Raw genomic sequence first — 25,019 nt, forward strand, 5'->3', positions numbered from 1 at the left:
TTTTGGGGCGTATATATTTATAACACTATACCTCTCTTTTGTACTGATTTGCATTAGATTCGTTTGGATCCAGTGCTAATATTTTTTGTATTTTTATTATTTCCCAGGTTCCTTTTTTCCATATTGTGCAAATACCTCTAGACGCTCCTATTGCCTGTATTACTTCCCCTTCATATATTCTGATTTTTTTTGTTGATATTTTCAGATTCTTCGTTGTTTGTTTTTGTCTCCTGAATCATAAGGATGTCTAGGTTTTCTTTTGCCAGAATGTATCTTGTGGCATTTTCTTTGACGGATGATGTCATTCCTCTGTAATTCCAGGAGACCACTCTCATTATTTACTTGTTGGGTGGTGCATGGCTCCTTTCCCTCTTTTCTGGCTTTTTTCGTTGTTTCATGTACTCCTTCCTAAGAAGGTTTCCATAGGTTGCTGTGTTCCTAATGCCATTTTCTTTGCTACTGCTTCATCCATGAGTTCTTTCTTTGTCTTTCTTCCTTCTTTTTTTTTTATATTCTACATTTGGGGGTGCTTCCTCTAACTGTTTTCTGGTTAGGATTCTGTCTACTAAGGGGGAGGGAGGGGTATGAGAGTTTGATACCAGAGGGGATGAATGGGGGTTGGGGGTATGTTGTGGGGATCTGGATCTGCATCTCGGTCCAAGGAATGGGGGAGCTGAAGGATCCAGAGGCTCAAAAGGATTAACGCTAGCAAGAGGATTATTGTCTTCTTTTGGTGATGGGTGATGAAGATCAGAGGAATGGGGGAGCTGAAGGATCCAGAGTCTCAAAAGGATTAAGGATAGCAAGAGGATTATTGTCTTCTTTTGGTGATGGGGGATGGAGATCAGAGGATGTGAGGGATGTGAGGAAGATAGATTTGGTTGTTTGTGGACTATGTTCTTTATTTTACTCCGTTCCCATTTGTTTTTCGGATCTTCACTCTTTTCATTTTCATTTTCTTTTCTTTTTTTGTACATCTATTCACAAAATGACCGTATTTGTGACATACCTTGCATTTTAAGAGGATTTGTTCATAATCCAGCGGTTGTATGTGCGTCCACTGGTCCACTTTGATCTTGATAGCTTATGGTAGCCCTTTCCTAAGATCTACTTCTACACAGATTCTGGTGCATGGATGCATATTTTCCTTTGGCTCGCACCTGTCTATATATTTCCCAACTGCATTTCCTATGGCTTTGACTGAATCATCCCCCCAACAATGAAGGGGAAGGTGTGGCAATCTGACCCAGACAGGGACGACATTGGGTACATCCATTTCTGGGTCGAAATCCAGCGTCCATCTGTTTAGATACAAACCCCTTGTATCCATAAAATAAGGTCCATTCCTAAATATCAAATCTCGATCCTCCTTGGTTTCAAAGTGAAAGGTGTAGTAACCTCTTCCACAAAACCTAATTGAGATTTTCCCATCTATTGACGCAGTCCAGTTCCTTTCTATCCATTTTTGCACAGTTTTGGGCGATGTCCATAACCCAATAAACTGCCCCACTAATCCACGCTTCGCCAGAGAAAGTGCTGCTCTATGGGGAAGGGCAGGAGGGAGTGAGATTTCAGGAATGTCTTCCAATCTTTTAACAAACTTAGTGACTGATGGTCTGTTCTTTGTCGAGCCCATTGCAGAAATGAGAGAGGTGAAAGCTTTTGCTATTCCTTCATTTTCATGTTGTTGATCTGAGAGAGGCTCTCTGTCCTCTGATGCGTCCATGGTGCTCAGTCCCCAGCAGCAGGAGGCCGCTGAGGGGCAGCTGCGAGCTGCTGCATGCTTCTTGTTGCGTTCGCTGGCTAGGGCTGCGTAGCTCCTTCAGAAAACAACGCGATGATGAGCTTGTTACTTTTAGTCCATGATATGTCGAAGGAAAATACGTACTGTTCGAAGTGAACCTTTTAAAAATACATTTATTATTATTATTATATTATTTTTTGAATAATCTAATTTAACAATTTAAATATTTAACCTCAATTATTTTCAATCATATTATAAGTATAGATAAAATCAGAGATTAAAATTAGTAAAAATAACTCTTCAATAAAAGTGAATGAAATGGAATAGAGAGAAGGGACCACCATTCACATGTGTGATACACCATTAGAGCGTAAGATAGCAGCAATTTATTTCAAATTTTATAACGACATTTTTTATAAAATTAAGAATTATTAAATTTTTAATCACCAATAGTGGACTTGAATGGAATTATCATGTAGTTATCGTGGTATTTGCCCATGGTATTCTCCTTAAGTTTTTTTTGAAGGAAACCAATAAAATATTCCTTAGTTTTTTGAGGGAAAACAATAAAATAAGGTTTCTAGAGAGTCCATTAGGTCTATAAAAGGGGATAGGAGCTAGGCATTCCCATAATTCTGAGTTGACTATCTATTTTGTCTTTGTTGAGAACTTGGCCAGGCCACTTCTAGTTTGATCCCAGGGACGAAAACCTCGTGGGTGTAATCTCTCTGGTGGATCCATCTTTGTTGAGAACTTGGTGAGGCCACTTCTAGTTTGATCCCAGGAACAAAAACGTCGTGGGTTTAATCTCTCTAGTGGATCCCCGTGGGTGTAATTCTAGTTTGATCCTAGGGACGAAAACCCCGTGGGTGTAATCTCTCTGGGGGATTGTTATACAGTAATTTGTCACCGTCCCTGTTATCCCTCTCCCGCACACTGGAGGACTCATTCTGGGACCTGTTAGAAGTGGCATGACCTGAAACCACTTGCATTATATTCCTCTAAGTATGAGCTTCATATGCCCTGAAGACATCTCCTGCAGAATACCAAGCTCCTTAAAAAATGTGTCTGAGAATAGTTTCGATCTTGTAGCGACCTCGTTAAAAAACGAAACAACGTGTGTTGGAGCATAGTTCGTTTCCCTGTGTCAAGCTCCTTAAATAATGAAACTAGGGGTCGGAGCACAGTTCCTTGTCTTGTGTCAAGCTCGTTAAAAAATGAAACAAGGGTTACGAGGATAGTTTTGATCTTCTGTCGACCTCGTTAAAAAATGAAATAAGGGTTATGAGGATAGTTCTTTTCCTATGTCAACCTCATTAAAAAATGAAACAACTCCTCCTTTTCCAAATCGAGTCTTTGATTAAGATCTCGTAAAGCTTCATTCCATCCACTTTGTTGAATGCAATGAAGCTTGGGGGGCATGTACCTCATCCTGCGCCATTGCACTGGGGGCATGCGAACTTATAACAAGCATAGTTTTTCGTTTCAAGCTTGTGTAAACATGAAACTGAATCCAAGCAAAGTTCTCCATGGTTCAAGCTTGTGTAAAAATGAACCCATAACCATTTTACATCTCGTGATTACTGTCTTTATCTGCTAAATTCTGCTAGATGAGCCTTGGTTGTTTTCATTCCATCGCCGCCATCTCTTTGGCCGATCATATGCTTTCACTTGGTTGTTTTTCATTTCCTGAGGAACCGCAGCGATGAGTGGTTTTATTAAGCCAGCCTCTTGACCATTACATGTTTTGAGCAGTTCCACCATTAACGGAACCAGTTGCTACCCTTTATACCACTTGTTCCTCTAGGACGAGTCTCCTTTAAGCTCTTTTCTGACTCGTAAAAGATGAAAAGATTACCGAGTATTTTTCCCTTTTTGACTCGTTAAAGAGAATAAAATGGAGGTCTGCTTTCAGCTCTTTTCCAACCGTCTAAATATGAAAAGATTGTCGAGTTATTCCTCTTGACTCGTTAAACGTAAATAAGAGGCGGTCATCTTTAAACTCTTTTCCGACCGTGTAAAGACGAAAAGATTGTCGGGCCCTTGTCGTTTCAGGCTCGTTAACGGTTACGAAACGACGTGATTTTGGTCACTTTTTTACTTTTTCAGGTCAAAGTCACTAATCATGAAAAGCACTCCTTGATCGTAATGGTCAGGCGGTTCTTTCGAGCATTGTATTATACTTTTTCGGGCTCGTGAGACACAACTTTACGAAAAAGGACCCCCCTGGAGTTCACTTTTCTGTTGTCTTTTCAGACTCTCTAAACAGGAAAAGACGCCGAGTTCTTCCTTTGTCAGGCTCGTTAAAACTTGATGACATCGGATCCCGTCGGAATGACGCCTTACAAGCATATGCTATCCCCGTCAAGCTTGTCATCAAAAAATAATCGGGGTACTCGCCAGAAATGGTGGGGAAAATGGAACCATAATCATTATTGTGTCGGCAGTATGTCACTCTTGAACATGGCACTTGTCTGCATTCGTGTCTGGGTGGGAACCTCTCATCTTGTTTTACACTAGCCTCCGTGGTTTTGGGTGATCCTGTTTGACCTCTCATCTGCTTGTTGCCTCGTCACCATGACCTTTGATCTGTTGATGTCAAATACTGCCAAGTCCACTGTCATGCCGCCGATATGTTCAAGAGAAGTTGACCTCTGCAGAATTACAACCTCCCTTTGATACCTCACATAATTCTGATTCACCACAACATTCTTCCTCTGTCTCGTGTCAATGATGTGGGAAACACTATGGCCCACCTTTGATCAAGGTCACTTCCTGTCGACTTCAGCTCATTATCCAGGAATCTGATCTAGAGACTCCCTTCCGGTGCCTTGGAGCCTGCATGCCTCAATGGTAGGTTCTTCGTGTTTGATGAGAGGTTTTCATCATTGGCCTCCGATCGAATGATTCTACGGGTGTTCGACGCCAGCTCACTCATTCGCACGCCGTAGATTGTACCTATAGTACCTTGAGGGCCATTGTCATTATTGGTGGTACCTCTCGCATCTGTTAACAGTTTTCATCATTGACTGGTAATCAGACGATGTTCTTGCATGTTCGACTTCAACCCTCATATTCACATGCTTGAACTTGTACTTTGTTTCGGGTCGAGATGGAGCGCAAGACCCTGGATTTTGTTTGTTGGAATCCAGGCTGCGATTTGTGGCTTATTATGTTTATTACATGACTCATTCACTGGATGGCTGCGACCATGCCTAAGTCTATTTATCGATCCTCACTGGATGGCTGCGTCCATACCTTGGATCTAGATTATTGTGTACTCTGTTATGGATGGCTGTGCCCATACCACATATATCATGTACTTGAGATATCAGTTGTACTTCTTTACGCAGGTTCTCCGACGGCAGTGTTTTCGGTTACGCATGTTCTTGTAAAAGCATTTCACCCCTCTCTCTCCCTCGGGCCTCATGCTTTAGGGGGCATCTGTTACACAGTAATTTGTCACCGTTTGTCACCGTCCCTGTTACCCCTCTCCCGCACACTGGAGGACTCATTCTGGGACCTGTGAGAAGTGACATGACCTGAAACCACTTGCATTATATTCCTCTAAGTATGAGCTTCATATGCCCTGAAGACATCTCTTGCAGAATACCCATAAAAAGACCTCTTTGTGCATTGGCGCGGTTCCACAGTGTACTGATCGCGCCAATGGGGGAAATCCTCTAAAGAGGGCATGCCAGTGGCGTTCTATCTCAGGTCGCACTCGCGCCACTCTAGTTGGGTAATTTTTTTAACAAACAAACTTCTGAAGGTTCTCCTTAACCCATTCACCAACTGAATCCGTGTTGAGTTAGGATGGTTTGGCTTCGAATCTCCATAGAAGGGAAGTGGTTTGCCACCTTTCATGGAAGCTTCTAAGTGATAAAGCCAATCCCATGGAAATTGTGATTGATCTTATCTCCTTCCCCTCTATCTATAAAAGCTTGTCTCTATGCCTTGAGCAAGCTAGTTCCAGCAGAGTGCTAGTGATAGTGAGAATTCCAGGAGTTCAAGAGATTGAAGTTGCAAGAGCCTTCTTTGCATCCATAAGGCCAAATCTAAGTGAGGAGATTCTTGTCACCAAGGAGAGAGAGGCTTGTTTCCCATCCCAACAAGCTTTGCAAGACTTGTGTAGCTGATCACCCAGCCAAAGGAGGATTTGACGTCAGAACTATGGTTGTATTCTTCTTTGTTGTTTATCAATAATAGATGACTATCATTATGGTTCCACTCTCATTGTCCTTTGTAATGATTAATGTTGAGTTATATCTTTTCTGACTGATATATAATTGCATCTATTGGATTTTATGCTTGTATTTGTGTCGTTCTTTGCATGTGCAGGTGTCCAATCACGAAGATCGTGGGGATCGTGACCGACCAAAGCAAAGGAATGAGAGCGACGTCTCTTCTATGAATACTAGCGTTGGAATCCAAGTAGGTTCTCATCATCCACCTTTAATTTTCAATTAGGAACTTGCGTGATAGAATTGTTTGATTGTTGCTAGACCCAGTCTGGGCTAGTAGGGATCGCCTCTGTCCGCAGAGGGGATTTACCTCCACAACAGGGATCCTTGTGGGTGTAATCTATGGTGGATCCATCTAGGGTCCATGATTGTGCTTCAGTGTTTTTTGTATTTATTTTACCTTTTGATGAACAACCCCTCTAGTTTGATGTGGGTGTAATCTCTCACGTGGATCCATCTAGAGTCAACTATTGTGCTTCAGTGTTTTTTGTTTTTGTTTTACCTTTTAATGAACAGCCGCATCTAGTTTGATGTGGGTGTAATCTTTCTAGTGGATCCATCTAGGGTTCATGATTGTGTTTCAGTGTTTTTTTGTTTTGTTTAATTTTTTGATGAAGAGTTGTGCATGCCATTGCATGGGGCTTCAGTGTTATTGTATGGACATGTACTATTTTCTTTAGTTAATAATATAAATAAAACATCGCATTTCCAGATCCCATTGTGTTCACTGTTTTGGTTGGAAGCATTTTTAACTAGAACACTGAAGTGTGCTAGATCTGTTAAATTTTTTAACATTTGGGATGTTACAGTGCATATTACCAGCTTGCAAATTCTGTTAACAGATCCCATTTTTTACAGGATTAAAAACTATTGTGGTAATTTTGGTGGGTTTCTTTTTACCTTAATCCACATTTTCTATCTTTGGTGATACTAGATATCACCCTAGTTGGTCTATGATTTCCCAGCTAATTATTTTTGGGGATGATTTAGTTGATTATGAAGGTTGTGAGGGGCCACGTGTTAAATCTCTGCTGTTATATACAGTAATGAGGTTGCTGGCCAGTTTGGAAGCCATCTGTTGTTGCATTGTTTAAGGCCGTACACACATTTCTTGCAGGAAATTGTCACGACCATACATTGCACAAGGGTTTGAAGACCGATTGCATAAGCACCATGGATCGGGAAAGGGCTTTCGTATTGAAAGTTGAAAGGCTGATAGGCCATACTTATCAGCGGTGAGGGTCAAGATTCTACGGCTTAATGAAAGGCCATGTAATTATCACGCTTTATGGTAGAGCCGACGTCCTTTGCAAACAAGGCGTTGACTCGCCATATTCCCTCGAGGAAAGAGTTATTCGGTGTTAAGGTTGAATGCATTGATCTATGAAAGGATTATTATCATATCCAAGTCATCCAAGTGATTGATTTGATATTTACGGGAGACCATATACCTCAGGATTTGCTAAAGAATTCAAGTTGCTTTAGAGGCCAAGACTTATTCCAGAGATCGATTACAATTGATGGAATTATTATTGTAGGTCGATACTGGGCAATTTTCATATTGGGGCCAGTCATTAAAGGAGTTAATTGAAACATCAGATCGGTCTCTACAGCAGAGGTGGAAGCAAGATCTAAGATCTACATACAATATCAACCAATAAAGGATGAGTCGTCGTTCACTACGGATCAAGTATTGGCTCATTGTATACTGATCAAGTATTGGCTCATTGTATCCTTCCAGGAGTGAAGAGTTAAGCACGCTCCTCTAATCATGTATCTCTTGTGCTAGGAAAGCGTAGATCACAACAAGAAACACTAAATCATTCGCTATACGCTTGTCTTCCGTCACTGTTGGGCCATGAAGAGCCAACTCTAGGTCACAGGGGTCCGGTCCACCATTTTGAAAGTGCCGAGAGGCACCGCACCAGGAGAAGGAGCGATTCTTAGAAGGTCGCTACTGGATTGTTGATTCAAGTCGAGAACGTTGCAAATTCATGGGCCATTGCCAAGGCACTTATACATTTTTTGGGGAGATGGTCAACACTATTGGTATTGGCCATCTAGACATGATTCCAAACTTGAACAGGCTGCGAAATTGTTAATGATTTGCTAGTTGGAGGTCTGAGGTGCTATCGATTGCAAGCTTTTCTCTGTTAATGCCATGTACAAAGTGGTGTTTTTAGAAGAATCTTGTGGGTGGAGTGAAGTGCCCATTACACAATGCCAGCTGGAAATTAGGTGTTGCAGTGGCATTCGAGTGGGGAAGATGACGCCCATGTAGATTATTCTCTCGTCAGCTTTGCTATGAATGATGAGAAATTGAATTAGTGAATCATCATACAAGAACTCCACATGACATTGATCTATATAGTGAGCTTTGTGTGCGGTCCATATATTCCCTAGGCAGAAAACCGTGTAGCCACGCAATTTAAACAAGCCGAGAGCCCATTCGTCCATAGGTCCATATATTCTCTAGGCAGGGAACCGGGAAGCCACACAATTTACACAAAGCCGAGAGCCCATTCGTTGATAGTACATGAGTTGGGGCAATCTTTGTCTGTAGTCGATGCATTCCCTAGTAGAAAATCATGAAGCCACCAATATCGCATTCGTCCATAACACATGAGTTGGCCCAAAGTCCATAAACTATCGGAGTAGAAAGTAGGGTGAGGGCCATTCATACACAGACAGTCCATAATCTCATGCGTGGAAGCCACATACAGATCACACAAAACACAAAGACGATGGAAAAGGACCATACAATCTTGCGCAGACTAAGAGGCCAATCATGCAAGATCATCGAAAACCTATGCCATCCAGTCAACGCACCAGTGCTTGTGGGTCATCGATCCATCACATGTGCTAATGGTATAACAAAAATAAAAGGGACAGAGTCTAGGACCATACACTCGTGCAGAAATTGGGAGGTTGTGAGCACAGAGACACCACCACAGAGGAGATTCAAGCCTTAGGGTGCCTCCCTATAATTGTAAAGTAACAATAAAGGGTGGTGACATCTCTCGGAGAAGTCATTTCAATATTGTAACACTCATTTATTTAAAAGATTTGCCAGTTGTTCCTATTATATTTGAGTGGTATTCCCGCATAGGAGATCTAGATCAAGGTTATTATTATAGAAGAATATTGCTATTGCAGAAGTTTATTGCCATAATTGATTATTTGGAGGAGAACAATTTGTTCTTATTTATACAAGGGTTTATTATCTATGTTCTTATTTGAAAATTCAAGTTCAACACAGATTAATTTCTCAAAGGAGGTAAATCAATTTTATTAAAGAAATCCAAGGAGAGAGAAAGAAGACCAAGTGTTGAGATCCACTGATGCCAAACCATAATGTCATCATTTTACTTTTGGAATCGCCATAGGAATCAACACAGTAATACACATTAGGGGGATTTTGAGGTCTAAAATAGCTCTTCTAAGGAAATTATAAAATAATAGTGGAAATAATAAAATAAGATTAGATTACATCATTAAATTTTAGAGGGAAAAAAGGAAAAGCTACTTTCTCAACTTATCTTCCTATATGTTTACTCAAATTTCAAGCGGGAACACTTGTTGTATGAAAAATTTGATTCCTCATCCAAGGAGTACCCATATCACATACTTTCGATGGACTCAGCTACATGAAAAATGAGAAATACTTGAAAAATGTGATTGCAATCACACTTTTTCATGTATTTCTCATTTTCGTGTAAATGGGTCTATCAAAAGTATGCAACATGGGTACTCTTTGGATGAGGAATTAAATTTTGCATGCAACGAGTACTCTCCCTGAGAATTTGAGGAAAACCATAGGGAGATAAATTGAAAATACAAGTGAAAAAGTAGTTTTATTTTTTTTTACTTTTTTACCTCAAAAATGGTGAAGCATCCCCCATGGTTGACATCATCATCTTGAATCCTATTGGTTCTTATAAAATTTATTTTGGTTGTACATTTTTCTTAGGAGACTCATTTTAGACCTCAAAAGTTCTCTAACGTTAGTGGATTCTATGGGCTATAATACTTTTTGTGGATAAAAAATGGCAACAACTCATAGATCAACATCAAGAGAATAACAACAGGCCTTTCTCTCAGAAGGTCCATATTATTCTTCACCAGTGAAAGGATATCGAGAAGGAAGATGCAAAAAGCAGGTGTCTTTTCACATTTGGATTTAGGTGCAACAAACAAAGTCAATCATAGACCTTCATAAGTTGAAGGAATTAGACATGTCTCTATCTAGGGTGGGGCAACCAAAATGGAAGAAACTCATTTGGGATCTCAAGCTATCCATGTATGCGTTGATACAACCCAAACTTTAGCAGCATCCTTGTGAAGAGGTCAAGCTCACAGTTACTTCTTGTCTTAGTAGGATCATAACTTTAACATCGCCGCTATTTCCTTACAATAATGATATCATGAGAGAGATATTGTAGTTGATAGTAGAAGGCCTTTAAGGGTTGAAAAATGAGGCTTCCTACCTTTAAGAAGCAACATAAAATTTTAGAATTCATGGCAAAGTTCAACTTTGGCACCTTTATGCTAAATTCAGAATGTGATGACTTAATCTTTCAGTTGCTCTAGACATTTTTCACTAGCATTACATCATCTCATCCCAACTGTGTCAGAACAAGCACGCAAAGGATTGTGTGCTTGTTATTAGAAGGAGATGTTGACATTTGCAAGATCATAATATCCAAATTGTTGACGATTTGGAGAAAGGAACTAGTTGTATCACCAATTTCTCATGATCTAGTTGAAAAGTTGGTCATGCAAAACATAAAATTGCTTAGAACAGTGCTGACTAAGAAGGAGTTGAAGAGGGTTGACGGAGTAAACAAAAATAAAGGAAATAAAACTTGTATAAAGAAAGAACTAAGAAGAAGAGGACTATGTTTTATCTACAAGGGTTCGTAGGCACCTAACCATTCATGCTCAAGTGATAGGAAGGAGGCAACAAAGACAAAAAAGGAGGAGGTTCCTTCAGATCATGGGGATTCATCTATAGTTGGGTTCATTAGTTTCCAAGAGAGCACCCATGAAGGATTCAGGTAGTTAAGTACACATGGTGAGCAGCAACACAATGCTATTCAAAGAGACTTATAGGACAAGACGATGATAATCGGCCAACGTGATAAGCACTTAGAAGTACATTGGGAAAGGAAGGAGGAAATTCTTCCTAATGACGTGGCAAAGTCTTGTACAACTGAGTCTATAGATCTCCAGGAGGACATCCACAAAGAATATCACTGATCAAGTGTAGATAACACTCCACCAGTGGATCCATGTTTGAAAACCAAAGAGGACGAACAAAATATTGTCCCCACCGGTGGAGAAGGTCAGGGAGAAGACATTCAAGGGAACTCAAGTGAGGAGTCAGTATTAGTGATTTGACATGAAGAGCATGATCATAAGAGGCAACATGACAAACATAGTATGCAAGATGAGCCATTTCGAGAGAGTTGGTCAAAGGCTCAAGTTGAAGTTGTGATACTTAGGCATTTGGAGCAGACTGAGGCAGAGACATTCAACATGGCACCATAATTTCCAAGTGAAGACTTTTGAGAAAATATTCAACCTTTCAAGATAGATCTTATGATGTTGAAGAAAAGGATTCAAACAGTTCGAGACACTGTCTTACAGGAGAACATGAAAATTGAGGAGCTCATAGGAGTATGTGCCAGTTCTAGTTTGATCCCACAGATGAAAACCTCATGGATGTAATCTCTCTAATGGATCCATTCAGGATCCACGATTGTGCTTCAATGTTTTTTTTGTTTTATCTTTTGATGAACAACTGTGCATGCCATTGCAAGGGCTCAGGTATTATTGTATGGGCATGTACTATTTTCTTCAGTTAATAATATAAATAAAATGTTGCATTTCTAGATCCCGTTGTGTTCAGTGTTTTGACTACAAACATTTTTAACTAGAACACTAAAGTATGTTAGATTTGTTAAAAATTTTAACGTTTGGGATCTTACATTCTGAGTATTTCTTTGGCACCCTCTAAGTGGACACATCCTCTAGGACTGAAGATTTTGTTTCTACCATTGAATATCCTTTACATAAACATAATAATTAAATGCAACCATTGAATATCCTTCACATAAATAGAATAATTAAGGGCCACAACTATGGTCGGTTGTTATCGCAATTTCCATTTTCTTGTAATGTAAGGGTTAACAAGCAAATTTCATCGGTCATCTTATAGTTTTGAAATCACATACCAGACAAAACTGATGCCTGAACAATGAAAGATGACACATGCACGAAAATGATGGGAGAACAATGGAAGATGACATTTATGAAAAGTTCACATTACAGAAAATTCTAGCAATTTTTTTTTGGAGAGAGAGACTGTGATGTGCAATAAATCTAATTTTAGCGTATTAATGGCTAAATTGAACAGAATTAGCAAATTTTTGAATTTTTAAACCTGATTAAGCCAAATTTAATAACTATAATATAGAGCAGTGATCAGTTATGTTGTTTATATCATTGATCTCCCAATAATATGTGGATATTCTATTTATATTAATTTAATAATTATTGATAAATAATTTAAAATAAGGAAATTATTTTAAAATAAATATATCATTATAATATTTGTTTTTAAATTTAGATATAATATATATTAAAATATTAAAAAAAAAATATTGTATATTACTTTTATAATCTTATAATAGCCTATATTATAATTTAAAATTATAGTGTTATATTTAGATAGTTATAATTTAAAATTATAATTTTGTAATTTAAATATATTTTTTTATTGGTTTGATTTTGAAATAAAAATAATAATTTTATGTTAAATTATTTTTATTATAGTAAATTTATATTAAATTATATTAATTTTAAATCAATTTTATATTATATTAATATTTTTATGCATGTTATTTTTATAAATATTTAATAATCAAAATATTATTTTTATTAATCATTTTGATATAACATATTATTTTCCAAAATTAAAAAAGTATTGATTGTTTCAATAAATTCCATGTCTTAAATATAGACAACTATTCACCATAAGCCAAATATCATTATATTAAATTAAGGTTTTTATAAGTGATCCTTGTATATCATTGAGTATTTAGTCATATTTTTACACCGAAGGTGTTTCTTTTGAATCCGTTAACTGCCGACCATCGTCTACCTTTTTGTTTTCCACAGTTCGTTCGAGCAAACACTTGTCACTACTTTTAGTTGCCACCATTCGTTTGAGCAAGCAGTTGTCAAGGCACGTTGCGCGTTGTTAGTTCGAGGGAACAACTATCAAGCAGCTGTGAAGGCACACTGCACAGTGGCCATTCTTGGTCTTAATGGATTTCTTGCCGTTCTTTTAGTAGATTCGTCGAATGTTGCAGTGATTCTGATGGAACATTCTCATTTGCTCCTATAATGCAATTACATATGATATAATGATTCAAGTTGCTTGCATGATGGGGGAGAGTCCAAGGTGCATTGCAGCTCTTTGATAGACTGAAAGAAGAAGGGATTAACCCTTTGTATGGTAGTCACATTGATGTTTGTACCAAATCAGGCCGAGGGCGAGATGCGCACCATGGAAATGAAAGTTTTTTTTTAAACAGGTATTGTAGAGTACCGCTTTTCAATTCTTTCGGCATCATCATCCTCATGTCGTTAATCAAACCCGTGACGTTAAACATAACGATGACATTCTTAACCACAGGGTCAACCATAAACGATACACCATAAAAGTGAAAGCAATGGATTTGGAACAATGTTTTATATAAAAACCAAGTTAGTAATGCAGTACAATTGTTGGTTTTCAGTTCGATATGGATAATTATCATTGGTATCCTAATATATACTATTCAGTTGTCAGGGTCCTGTGCAGTTTGACATGTCTATGGTCTGTCCAGTTTGATATGTTAGACATGTGTTAAGAATTTCGTTGTTTGATATGTTAGACGTGTTAATAATTTCATTGCTTCAATGTGATTGAGCATTCGTCAAAATATAAGAGTTTCAAGTGGTCATTTTGTGCTTATGGCCACTTTGATGTTTTCATTTCAATTGAAATAAGTTTCCAAAATATTTTAAAAAAAGTTTGTAGATAATAATTAGTGACTCTCATCTGAAACCTAGCATTGGATTGGATTGGTAAAGTTTTTGGTCTAAGTAGTTTATAATTAGTTACTATGTATGGGAATTATTTAGTACACATTTAATGCACACAAATGAAATTAAAATGTTAATTGGTAGAAAATTTAAACATAGGGACATGGCACTGAATTGTAGATATCATTTTGAAGTGCCTTTTTACCTTGCATTAATTGCTAGCATTCCATGTAGTCCTTAGAAATGTAACAATATGTTGCAGATTATCCATAATATATATAGATATTTATAAAAGAGTGAATTTTGATTATTGTATTTATAAGGCATTGGCTAGCTCTATTAATTTTAAGATCTTGCTATTTCGCACGGTTAGACATCACAGGATTAGTGCTTTGAGCATGGATGGATGGAATAGTTTTAAGGAATATTCTTATTCATGATATGGAGAGCTTTGTAAATGGTTGGTCTGATTTCTTTGCGAGTATTAAGGAATGCAAAGGGAGCTATGGTAGTTTTTGTCTCCATCTTTCTTTTCAGGAACCTGTTTCCATCATAAGGATGCTTGGTTATAATTTAACCATTATCGAGGCAATTCTGTATAGTGAATAAAAAAGGGGTGGAAGTGATATTTAATTTCAAATTAGAGGAAGCTTCTTATGTGCACTTGGGCATGTTTGATGTAAGGATTTTATAAAATTAAATATATATCATATAAATTAAATTAAATAATAATATATTTTAATTTTAGTTCTTAATTTGATATTTTTTCAACTAAATAAAATAATGTTCATTTCAATGCTTAATTCTTTTGTCCTTTTCAAAAGAGACCTTCATTTTGAGTTGCTTTTTCCATATAGGAACCAAAATTATTGTTTGCATGCTCCCTTTTGCTCTGCATTATTTCCTGTTAGTCCATTTGCATTACATTAGATACATTCCATTGTTGCATTAAAACTTGTTTCATTGTTGAAACTAACATTTTCATTTGCGAATAACCCTAGCTTGCGCTCAAATCATTCCTATGGTTTCCTGTGCTTTTGTGACAATTATTTTCCCTTGCAATGAAATGTAGGATCACAGGTTACAAAAGAAAGTTCGGCTCGGTGGAAAGACGCATGACATTTTCAGGCCATAGGGGTGACAACAAGTTCTAATATGGGTCCCAAGGGTATTCTCACTCAAGAGAGACCACCATCCATTAATTCTTTGTTGCCACTTATCTACCAAAAATCCCTCACACATTTCAGAGAATTATTAGGTTACATTAAAATCATGAAGGAAAAAAGATGTTATAATTGCTATAAAACAATCAAAAGGGTATTACGTAGATTTTGTAAATGATTAATGGATGGACAGAAAAATGGCTCCGAATTATTTTAATTTTTTTTTAAAACAAAATGGATAAAATTATAAAACAAACACCCTTCTTTCTTTCTTTATGTTCTTTCATTCTTTATGTCAATTGTATAATACCCTAGAATCTAAAGGTCGCCCTAGTGAAAAAAAACTCTTTAATTAATATATTTAATTAGTCTTATTAACAACGCAATTGTTCCCAAATCTTCCATTCCTTCAGTGCATCTTTGCAACTTTAGTGGCAATTGATAGTTTGATAATTTTTTTATTTGGTTCGTTAATTTTTTATATTTTTTGTTATATTTAATGCTCACAATGATTAAGGCACCAGAAAGATTAAAAAAAATCCACACCAATCAAGTATAAAAGTTATTTTAAAAATTTTAAAAATGTTGAGGATGGTAAGAAATTGATTTTTACTATTCAAGAAGAATATGAGTTTATTATGAAAAATAATATAATTTTATTGTAAAAAATGATATTGGAACTAACTAAATTGCCTAAAAATAAATTTCCTATAATTTTGAATGTGATGTTAGGAAAACGAGGTGGTGGGGTGTAGAATTCCATTGTCCCACATGGCATTCAACCAAGAAACATGGCATCCCATCCCCCTAGTTGTCATACAACCCTCATTGAATCTTGAAACACCCACTCCCTTTGCCATGTATTACCAAATGTGGCCCTGCTAGCGTCACGCTTGTCTAATCCATCTTGCTTAGTCTGAAACCACTCGAGGAATTATCCCACTCCTAACTCTTATGATATCTAAGTTGACACATGCCAAAGAAATGACATTTACCACCCATATAATGGAAATTCAATACAACTTCTTGGCTAATCACCTCAACCTCTAGTCTTTTGCATCTCCTACGGAGTCTATCAAACAACTCTCAGAGGCCTGGGCACTACTTTTCATCACAAGAAATGAGGCCTGGGCACTACTTTTCATCACAAGAAATGACAAGCCAAGGTTGAATTTCTCCCTCTTGGTGCCCCTATTTTTTCCAAACCCAAATCTCAATACTACCTTTAAATTCCTATGGATTAGATATAGAAAGGATAGTTTCCCGGCTAGAAAGTTCCAATCCATAGTTATGGATTTTTTCTATTCTTACTAGTAGTTGGTATCTTGACATTGTCTAAATAAAGATTCTTGGTCAATTGTAAACCATTGCATGCCGTCGTCTTGTCATAATTATTGTGCAACTTCGTTATGAATGATGGTACTCTTCGTCAAACAAAACTCTTCTTCATCTGGATTAAATTTTGTTCGCTTCACTCAAAATTTGTTAACAAGGTATGGTTCTCTTTTGTGGCTTTGACATTTTCCTCTCCACCTGCACGTTCTTTGATTACCTCCCATAAAGGATTTTCACTCTTCTTGCTAGATTTTTGTTTCATGTGATATCATCGCTCGTTGGAAGTCTCTCACGTTTCCCTCCTTCATGCCTCTCGAGGTAGAGGTTGACTTAGAATCTTGGTGCATCTCTCCAACATGGCCTTATCTTGTTCCTCACAATCTCTCCTTTTCCCTTTCTTGTTTTGTTCTTCACATATTTCCTTATATCTTTTGACTCGATCTCCTCCATTATGACACCGTTATGACCCATTAACGAGCATGAGTTTGATGGAGTGTTGCTTAGTACCATGAGTGGGCTAGTTAAGGAAGTTTTAAAACCCACCAAAAATTGGTTGAAACAACTACATGCTTTCGAGATTTGATATTGGGCCCCCTTCAGGTGGAGCTAGCACAAGATCAAAAGGAAATGAACCTCTCAATATGACTTTCTTTTGGAACGAATAGAGAAACATTAGCATTCCCCCCACTACAATTCGCTCTCTATGTAGCAATTAGGAGCCAATCCAGGTCGTAGCTATAGACTCATATCCTACCTCCTAATTCCCCTTTTTATTATGTCTCTAGTTTTCTAGTTTTCTAATACTTTCATTTGGTATCATGGCCTCGAAAGGCCAAACGTTAGTATATTCATGTTTGATTTTAAACTCTTTGAAAACTTTTTTTCTTCAATCTCTCTTATAAGGGTGCACCTTTGGATATGGTCTAGTATTCTTAGTGATAGGCCAATTTAAAAATACTACCTCACTATGTAATCTCATGTTTTGAAGGCAATACAAATTTACTCTACAAGAAAAGTTCTTATTAGCTCAGAACTATTGTTTTAAGTCTAAGTTCAATTTTGGTAGTAAAAGAAACAAATTTAAACTATAATGGTTGCAAAGGGTATTCACAAAAACAAGGATTATATATGACTACTACACATTTGCGCCTATAGATGAAATGAACACCATGAGGCTTATATTATTGCATGTGTTGTTAAGTAGAATTAAGACTTAGAGCATGTGAAAATCCTTATATTTGATATTTCATAAGAGAAATAGAAACACATTTCCACTAGTTCAAAAAACCATAACTATCTACCACCCACAACATGAAAATTACCTTATATCAATGCATTATATTCATCCTTACAATCATATAGCTTTCAAGAAAAATATTCAAAATAAAATTAGAATTTCCAATCCAAAAACAATTAAAGCCCTATGTTCATGCACATATAATACCCCTTCATCTAGGCTAACAACTTCTTTAGATAAATGGTGTACTTTGTAATTAAAACTATCTGTATATGACAAAAGGAAATGTACTCAAATACTACTCAACCTCTACAATGTTATGCATGTAGTTCCATATTACTCTTTGGGTAGTCAACATTAACTTTTGTATTTCGTGTATATGATCAAGTGGATTGTTTGATGATTTCATTAAGCTTGTAGTGGATAGATGTATGTAATTGCCGAATATTCGGCGAATCAACCATCAAGATAAGGATTCCTATCACATTTGGAGCCCATAGTCACAGAGGGGCTCAATAGGAATCAATTGAAATACATAATGAGACCATTAGATCCTAGGGATTCAACTGCGTGTGCCTCATGTGGGCAACGTTCATGGTCACTAACCCTGTGAATCAAAACTTGGTAGTTTAAGCTTCCCCGAATTCAGTGAATCTGAGTGATGCAGTGGTCACAATGTCTATTAACAACTTGGAGTTTCTAGACCTAATGCTTATGGACTCCTACAAGCGAGTGGTCACAGGGCTGACACTTATGGATGCCTATAATCGAGTCGTCGCAGGGATAGGAGAGGCGGTGTTGATGGTGATACTCGATAACCACATCAATAGACCCCATTGGTGTTGTGACTATGATGATGGGAATGGATTTTCCGAAGACGCGGATTTTGTGGCAAGAGTGTGGATCCAGGGGTTTTCTGCCATGGCCACCACTTTCAAGGCCACAACAGTGGTTAGAGGAATGAGTCTGCGCAATGAACGACGAGGCAAGAGATCGAATCACTAGGGAATTTTTAAGACCTTTTTTTAAGACAAAAACAATCTTTTGTCTAAAACAATCACTTTTATTTCAGTTATTTTACATTAAAATTTAATATCAATTGAATTGTCTTAAATATAAAAATTAAGACAAAAATACTTTGAGACAAATATATTTTAAGACGAAATTTTATATTTAAGACAAAAACAATTTAAGACAAATAGACAAAATTTTAAATTTAAGACAAAAATAGTTTGAGACAAAAGTAATTTAAGACAAAACTTTATATTTAAGACAAAAAATAGTTTAAGAAAAAAATATTTAAAGACAACTTTATATTTAAGACAAAAACAATTTGAGACAAAAAAATTTAAGACAACTTTATATTTAAGACAAAAACATTTAAAGGCAAAATTATTTTAAGACAACTTTATATTTAAGTCAAAAATAGTTTGACACAAAAATATTTTAAGACAAAACTTTATATTTAAGACAATGACCACTTAAGACGAAACCCATTTAATACAATTAAAAATTAAGACAAAAACATATCAATTTAAGACAATATTATCTAACAACTGCAAAATTGACTTTGAGAGTGCGCCCTAAGTCTTCCAGTTTGTAGATTACTACTGTCCCACGCATATATCGATGTTTCTATTTCACTTACCATTCACGTTATCTTATATAAAGACAATGATTTGTTGGGCTCTTCGTTTTGTGGGGGTAGTCGACTCTGAAGAATGCGACAACTTTTCCTGAAAATATTTCTTGGACATCAATTCCTATTTTGTCCCTTCAATCTCTATTGATACGAATAGAGACAACTTGTTTGTTGTTGCATTCGACACTACTACACGAAGAGCGATTTTAAGACAATTTTTTAAGACAAAAAAGATCTTTTGTTGTAAAATTTTCAATACGAGGCGCTAGTAAAAAAGGTAAAGGTAAAGGATTAGGAGTTTGTCTTTACGCTATTGTGGGTTCTTCAGGAAATGGAGCAATGACGGCTGACAACAAATGATGGGATTTAGGGTGATGGAGGCTGAAAACAAAGGTGTGATTTATGAGAGAAGCGATGGAGGCACTTTCGCTGAACGTGGATAGGGAGTAACATAGTTGGAGTGATTTCCAAGGTCTCCATCGATTGTGTTTTAATATGTGTTTTTTTACTGTTTCATTTATTTTGAACGCAACTTTTTTTCAAGAAAGAAAAAACACTATCTTTGTATTAAAATATAAGGATAATACATAAGTCATATTTCATTCATTTTATTATCCTTTCATACTTCTCCTATCATTCTTATGACCATATATTTCTATTTTCATGTTCAATAAAAAAGTGTATTTCTTAACATAAAATTGTAGCATATAACTATTACATTTTCATAAATGAACACTTCCATTCTCTAAAGATAGAAAACTTCCATAAAAATCAGGTCTGTGTTAAAATGTATCCTAAGATTAGTTGATGTTGCTTGCGTTTACCATGATACTCTGCTTGAAGGCTGAGAAAAAACATTTACATGTTTCCTTTGAAATACCTCTTTTATATAGGAGGTCAACTGTTTAATTTTTTTCTCTGTATATATGATGAAATGTATATGACTAAAACTCCTTACCAAGTTCTGAATCCTCATCATCCAATTTGCAAGTATGGGGGATTGAAATTAGTATGCTTGTTTACCTAGTCAATGATTCTTTTTACGTCTCCATATACCTAAATTTTGTCTAACCTTAGCCATTTTGTCGTGATAAGGATTCCCCATAATGTTGTAATCTCTGCTTTGTTGTTTTATCCCATTCCGCCCTCCCAACAAAAGTGGAATAAATTACCAGGCTAGTAAATATGACTGCTCCACATCTACATATCCTTTTATTGTTGGCTCCGTAAAAATACCCAACTGTATATTCTTTCCAAATATTAATGAATTTGCATTTCTTGTTTCCGTTAGAGTTGATCACCGGCCCAATCTCATTGAAAAAATCAACTGTCTTGATAATGTCTTCTCTAACAATCACAGTTTTCTTATAAAAAATGCTAGCGTTCCTACTTCGTCATATAATCCATATGATATATAATGGGAGAGACTTATACTACCTATGTGAAGTGAACCATGGGAGAAGACATCTGAACAAGGGTTGATTAGTGCCAACGAAAGGAAGCTTCATTTCCTCCATAACAAATGATCTGTACCTTCCCCACCCCCCATGCATAAGGGGCATATTCCAAGACCAACGAACCCACACTTTTTTAAGTTATTCCATGTCAATATACGATCATGTGTTTCCAGCTAGAAAAAATATTTTAATTTGTTCGGGGGATTCCATCTCCATATATCCTGTAGACTCTTGTTACAGTCATTGATCCTCTCGATCCTTGGAAACTTAAATTAGATGTCCTATACCATCAGATTTTTCTTTTAATTTTACCCCCCCGCATATCATATAGTCCTGCTTATTACCAAGAGTGATGCAAGCAGATCGAAGCTGTGCTACGTATGGCCCCCTTTCCTCATGATATGTCTTTGGTATGCCAAGATCTTTGACCTTTCTCCAACTCTTCCGATCAATGTTTTGAGTCCCTGTCAGATGTATTTGTTGCAAGCAGATAATGTCATTTCTGTGAAGGATTTGCAGCAACTAAAAGGATAATGAATGATTTCTTGCCATCCCCATGATGGCGTCTAATCCAATTTTGATCTTGGATCCATTTCCAATTTTGAAAGGTGTCTAATTATAAATCACTCCATTGTTCCACTATTTTATGAATGTCTCTTTTCATCCATCTTGATCGATCAAGATTACAATCACTTGTTGCATTGGCATGGTTTTCCTTGGCAGAATTGAGCTAGTGGAGTGTTCCAAAGTGCCTCTAGTTTAAACCCCCATAAGTGATTGAAGGGGTGGAGAGGAAAGTGTTGCCCAGTTCGGAACAAGGGGTTTTAGTGCACCATCCAACCTCTAAAGGCTCTTCAGTTAAAAATAAACATCAAATCCTATCCTCTAAAGTGGGCAATGTACTCCAAAGAATCCAAGGCATCACCTGAGAGAAGCTCCAAAATGGACACTTAAAGGGTTGTCCCTTCCTTCAAAAAAGGCAGTAAGAAATCTCAAAGTAGATTAATTGTCTTTGATAGGCTAACTCCAACCCCATGTCACCATACTAGTGTTCACATTAGTGCTACAAAAATTATTCTAAAGTATTGCATCCTACAACAGTTCCTAAGATGGATGCCTAAAGGGGTTCTAGAATGAGTTGCTCAGTTTTCATTGCCACATTTAAGACTTTCAAAGGGATATTTCCCTTCAAAGCATACCAATTTTTACACTTTCACAAGTCGGTAATGTTCCTATCCGTTTATATTTTTATTGAAAATCCAGTCCCGCTTTACTTGTTCAATAATGTCACGAACAATTATAGGTCAACTTCAGCAAATTGTCAACAAAATTGTGGGTTAGGTTGGCCTTGCTCCAAATACTATCACACATGTATATATAATCACATATTTTCCTTTTTAGTTCTTTATCTACAAAACAAAAAGGTCTGATGCTTGTATAATTCTGTCCCAGACCTCCATATCAACACTCATAAACAACGATCCTCTTAATTATTCATATTTGTGCACCTTAGGGTCCTTGTTGGTTGTTATATTTTTATGGTGCAATCCCTAAAAACACACCTTTTACCACAAAGATGATGTTGTTTGATAGCAAACTCCCCAACAATCTTACACTAGAAATATAAATGGATGCTATCTATTGCAACAAGAAGCATTAACATATGAAGATGTGGCATACCCTAAACTTTGTGCTTTCAATCCATTTCTTTTTCTTTCATGGCAGGATTCAACCAAGATTCAAACATGAGCACATCAAACGTATAAATTAGAATCATCCTTCCTCTTGTAGCTTCAAATTTTCCAAGAGGAAACTTGGCTTGTTTGGCTACTTGACATGAAAGTGGTAGTGGATTCAGTTTGCTTCTTTGGAGGCATATACCCATCCTCTACACTTCCTTTGTTGATCCAAACTAAGATTATATGTTGCAACCTCGAATAGTGTTTGAAATACTTGCCTAAAACTTTAGATATGGGCCAACAATACCCTGAATTTAAGAGTAATGCTAAGCCTTCATCCTCCATAATTGATTATTACTCTCAGCGTATAATCTCATATTTATTTTGTCATTATTGGAGAGAATATGAAATAGGCTTAAGTATGATGGAAATATGATCACTGCCCAGAAAAAATATTTGTATGCTTGATTTTTTCTTCTATACTTTTGCACTGAGGGAAGCACAGTGCATTCTGCTACCTAGGTGAACGTGGGGGTGGTTCATCAACTCTTTGTGTAATAGTGCATTGAATAGGGACTAGCCTAACCCATCTAAATCTTAATCTTACATGCACAAGCTATAGGATGCATATATCAAACTTAATATATGCAATCTTGAGGTGCATATTAGTCCCGATTTATGATGAGTTTGGGATAATTTGTATGTTACTATTATACATGTACTTCTGTTTGTACAATTAATGAAAATGGAAAAATATTAAGATTTAGGATGACATTATATCACTAGGCAAGAAAATTAGAATTACAATTGGGCTCTCATTATGAGCTGGTTATGTAAGCAATTGGTTTAGAATAGGAAGTGTTAAGTTTAGGTGCTCAAATTTGGGGTCTTTGGAGCAGTGATTACATTGATAACTTTATTACTCTCAGAAGAATCAAGCTAAAACTTAATAGGAACTTGAGGTTGTATGGCTATCATGAGGGCTCTACATCATGGCATGTTAGATGGAGTGCAGTAGAAGACCAATTCCTTATGTATGCATGGTGTGGGAACTTTGGGTTGTAAGCTTACGACAACACGAGACCTTTTTTCACGTGCCAATCTACAAATTTTGTTGTTGTGGATCTGAGAGATCCAATTCAAGGATGAAAAAGAGAGCAAGACATTGACATCGGGGAGTGTAGAAACAACCAAATGATGGTGGAGTTGGAGCATATTTTTCTTATCCTCCAGATTCTGATGAATTCTCTGTAGGGGTTTCAGATTACCAACAAAACTGTCTCAAGAGTGAGAGTTTCATTACAGGCAGTCTTAAATGATGGTTCAGGAATGTGCTGCGTTTAGACAACATATTTTTCTAGTGCGTACTAGTCCATAGCAACTCCAAGAACATATTATATTAATTTATGTGGTGAGAAACACTTTTTAACTTTGCCTCCAGTGATGCCGACAACCACATCTTCAAATACAATCAATATCTGTTATTTGAAGTGCACTAGTTGTTATGGTTATGCTTTCCCTTGTAATCATTGAGACAAGATTTTGGTGGTATTTCTGTAGAAACAATCCTAGCTTTGGAGTATTTTCAGTTCAATACACACTTTTAGAGTATGCTTCTGGAGCTCCAGTTCAATTTTATTACAAATAACTTTAACAATCAATGAGGAATTTTAAAGAGAAGGCGGGTTCAGGTGGCTTTAGGACAATATACAATGGTACATTTCTAAAATAACAAAAGCATGTCCTCCAATTAGGTAATCTATGCAAGAATTGAAAATAAGTTCTCTTATCAGATTTGAGAGAATCTGATGGGCCTACATTATAGTGTAAATTAAAAAGGATGTCTCAAAATAGGAATCATGCATCCAACCCATAGTTTATGAACATGTACATATCTTAATTCCAGGAAAGCAAAGTGAAAAGAGTAACCAAAACAGGGGCTTATCGTGAAGTCACATACTCATAATTTTTTATAACCAAAGGAAAAGATAGAGTGAGATACTAAATTGATCTGATGAGCCACACAATTACATTCATAGTCCTAGGTTATTGTTATCAAAAATTAAATTGAAAACTAAGTTTGTTACCTCTACTATGAAAGGTTTAATAGGAGCTACATAATATAAAATACAAAAGGTTCCTTGGGTCTCTACTATTATAGAAAATGATGTTGAACTGCAAAGAAGGTGGGTTCAAGTGGCTTTGGGATAGTATACAAGGGTACATTTCCAAAATAATAGAAGCATGTCCTCCAATTAGGTAATATATGCAAGAACTGAAAATAAGTTCTCTTATAAGATTTGAGAGAATTTGATGGCCCTACATTGTAGTGTAAATTAAAAAGGATGGCTCAAAATAGACATCATGCATCCAACCCATGGTTTATGAATATGTACATATTTAATTCCAGGAAACTTAAGAAAA

At 36.6% G+C, this 25,019-nt stretch overlaps 1 pseudogene; it reads left to right on the plus strand.

The window, feature by feature from the left end:
• Positions 1 to 1,724: 1,724 nt before the first annotated feature.
• The window catches only part of LOC149142867 (glycosyl hydrolase 5 family protein pseudogene), a 45,247-nt pseudogene continuing 21,952 nt past the window's right edge, over positions 1,725 to 25,019 (plus strand).

This window comes from Pinus tabuliformis, chromosome X (genome assembly GCF_031772625.1).
Source record: "Pinus tabuliformis cultivar Carrire ecotype Pingquan chromosome X, CPIR1, whole genome shotgun sequence".
NCBI classification, from domain to species: Eukaryota; Viridiplantae; Streptophyta; class Pinopsida; order Pinales; family Pinaceae; genus Pinus; species Pinus tabuliformis.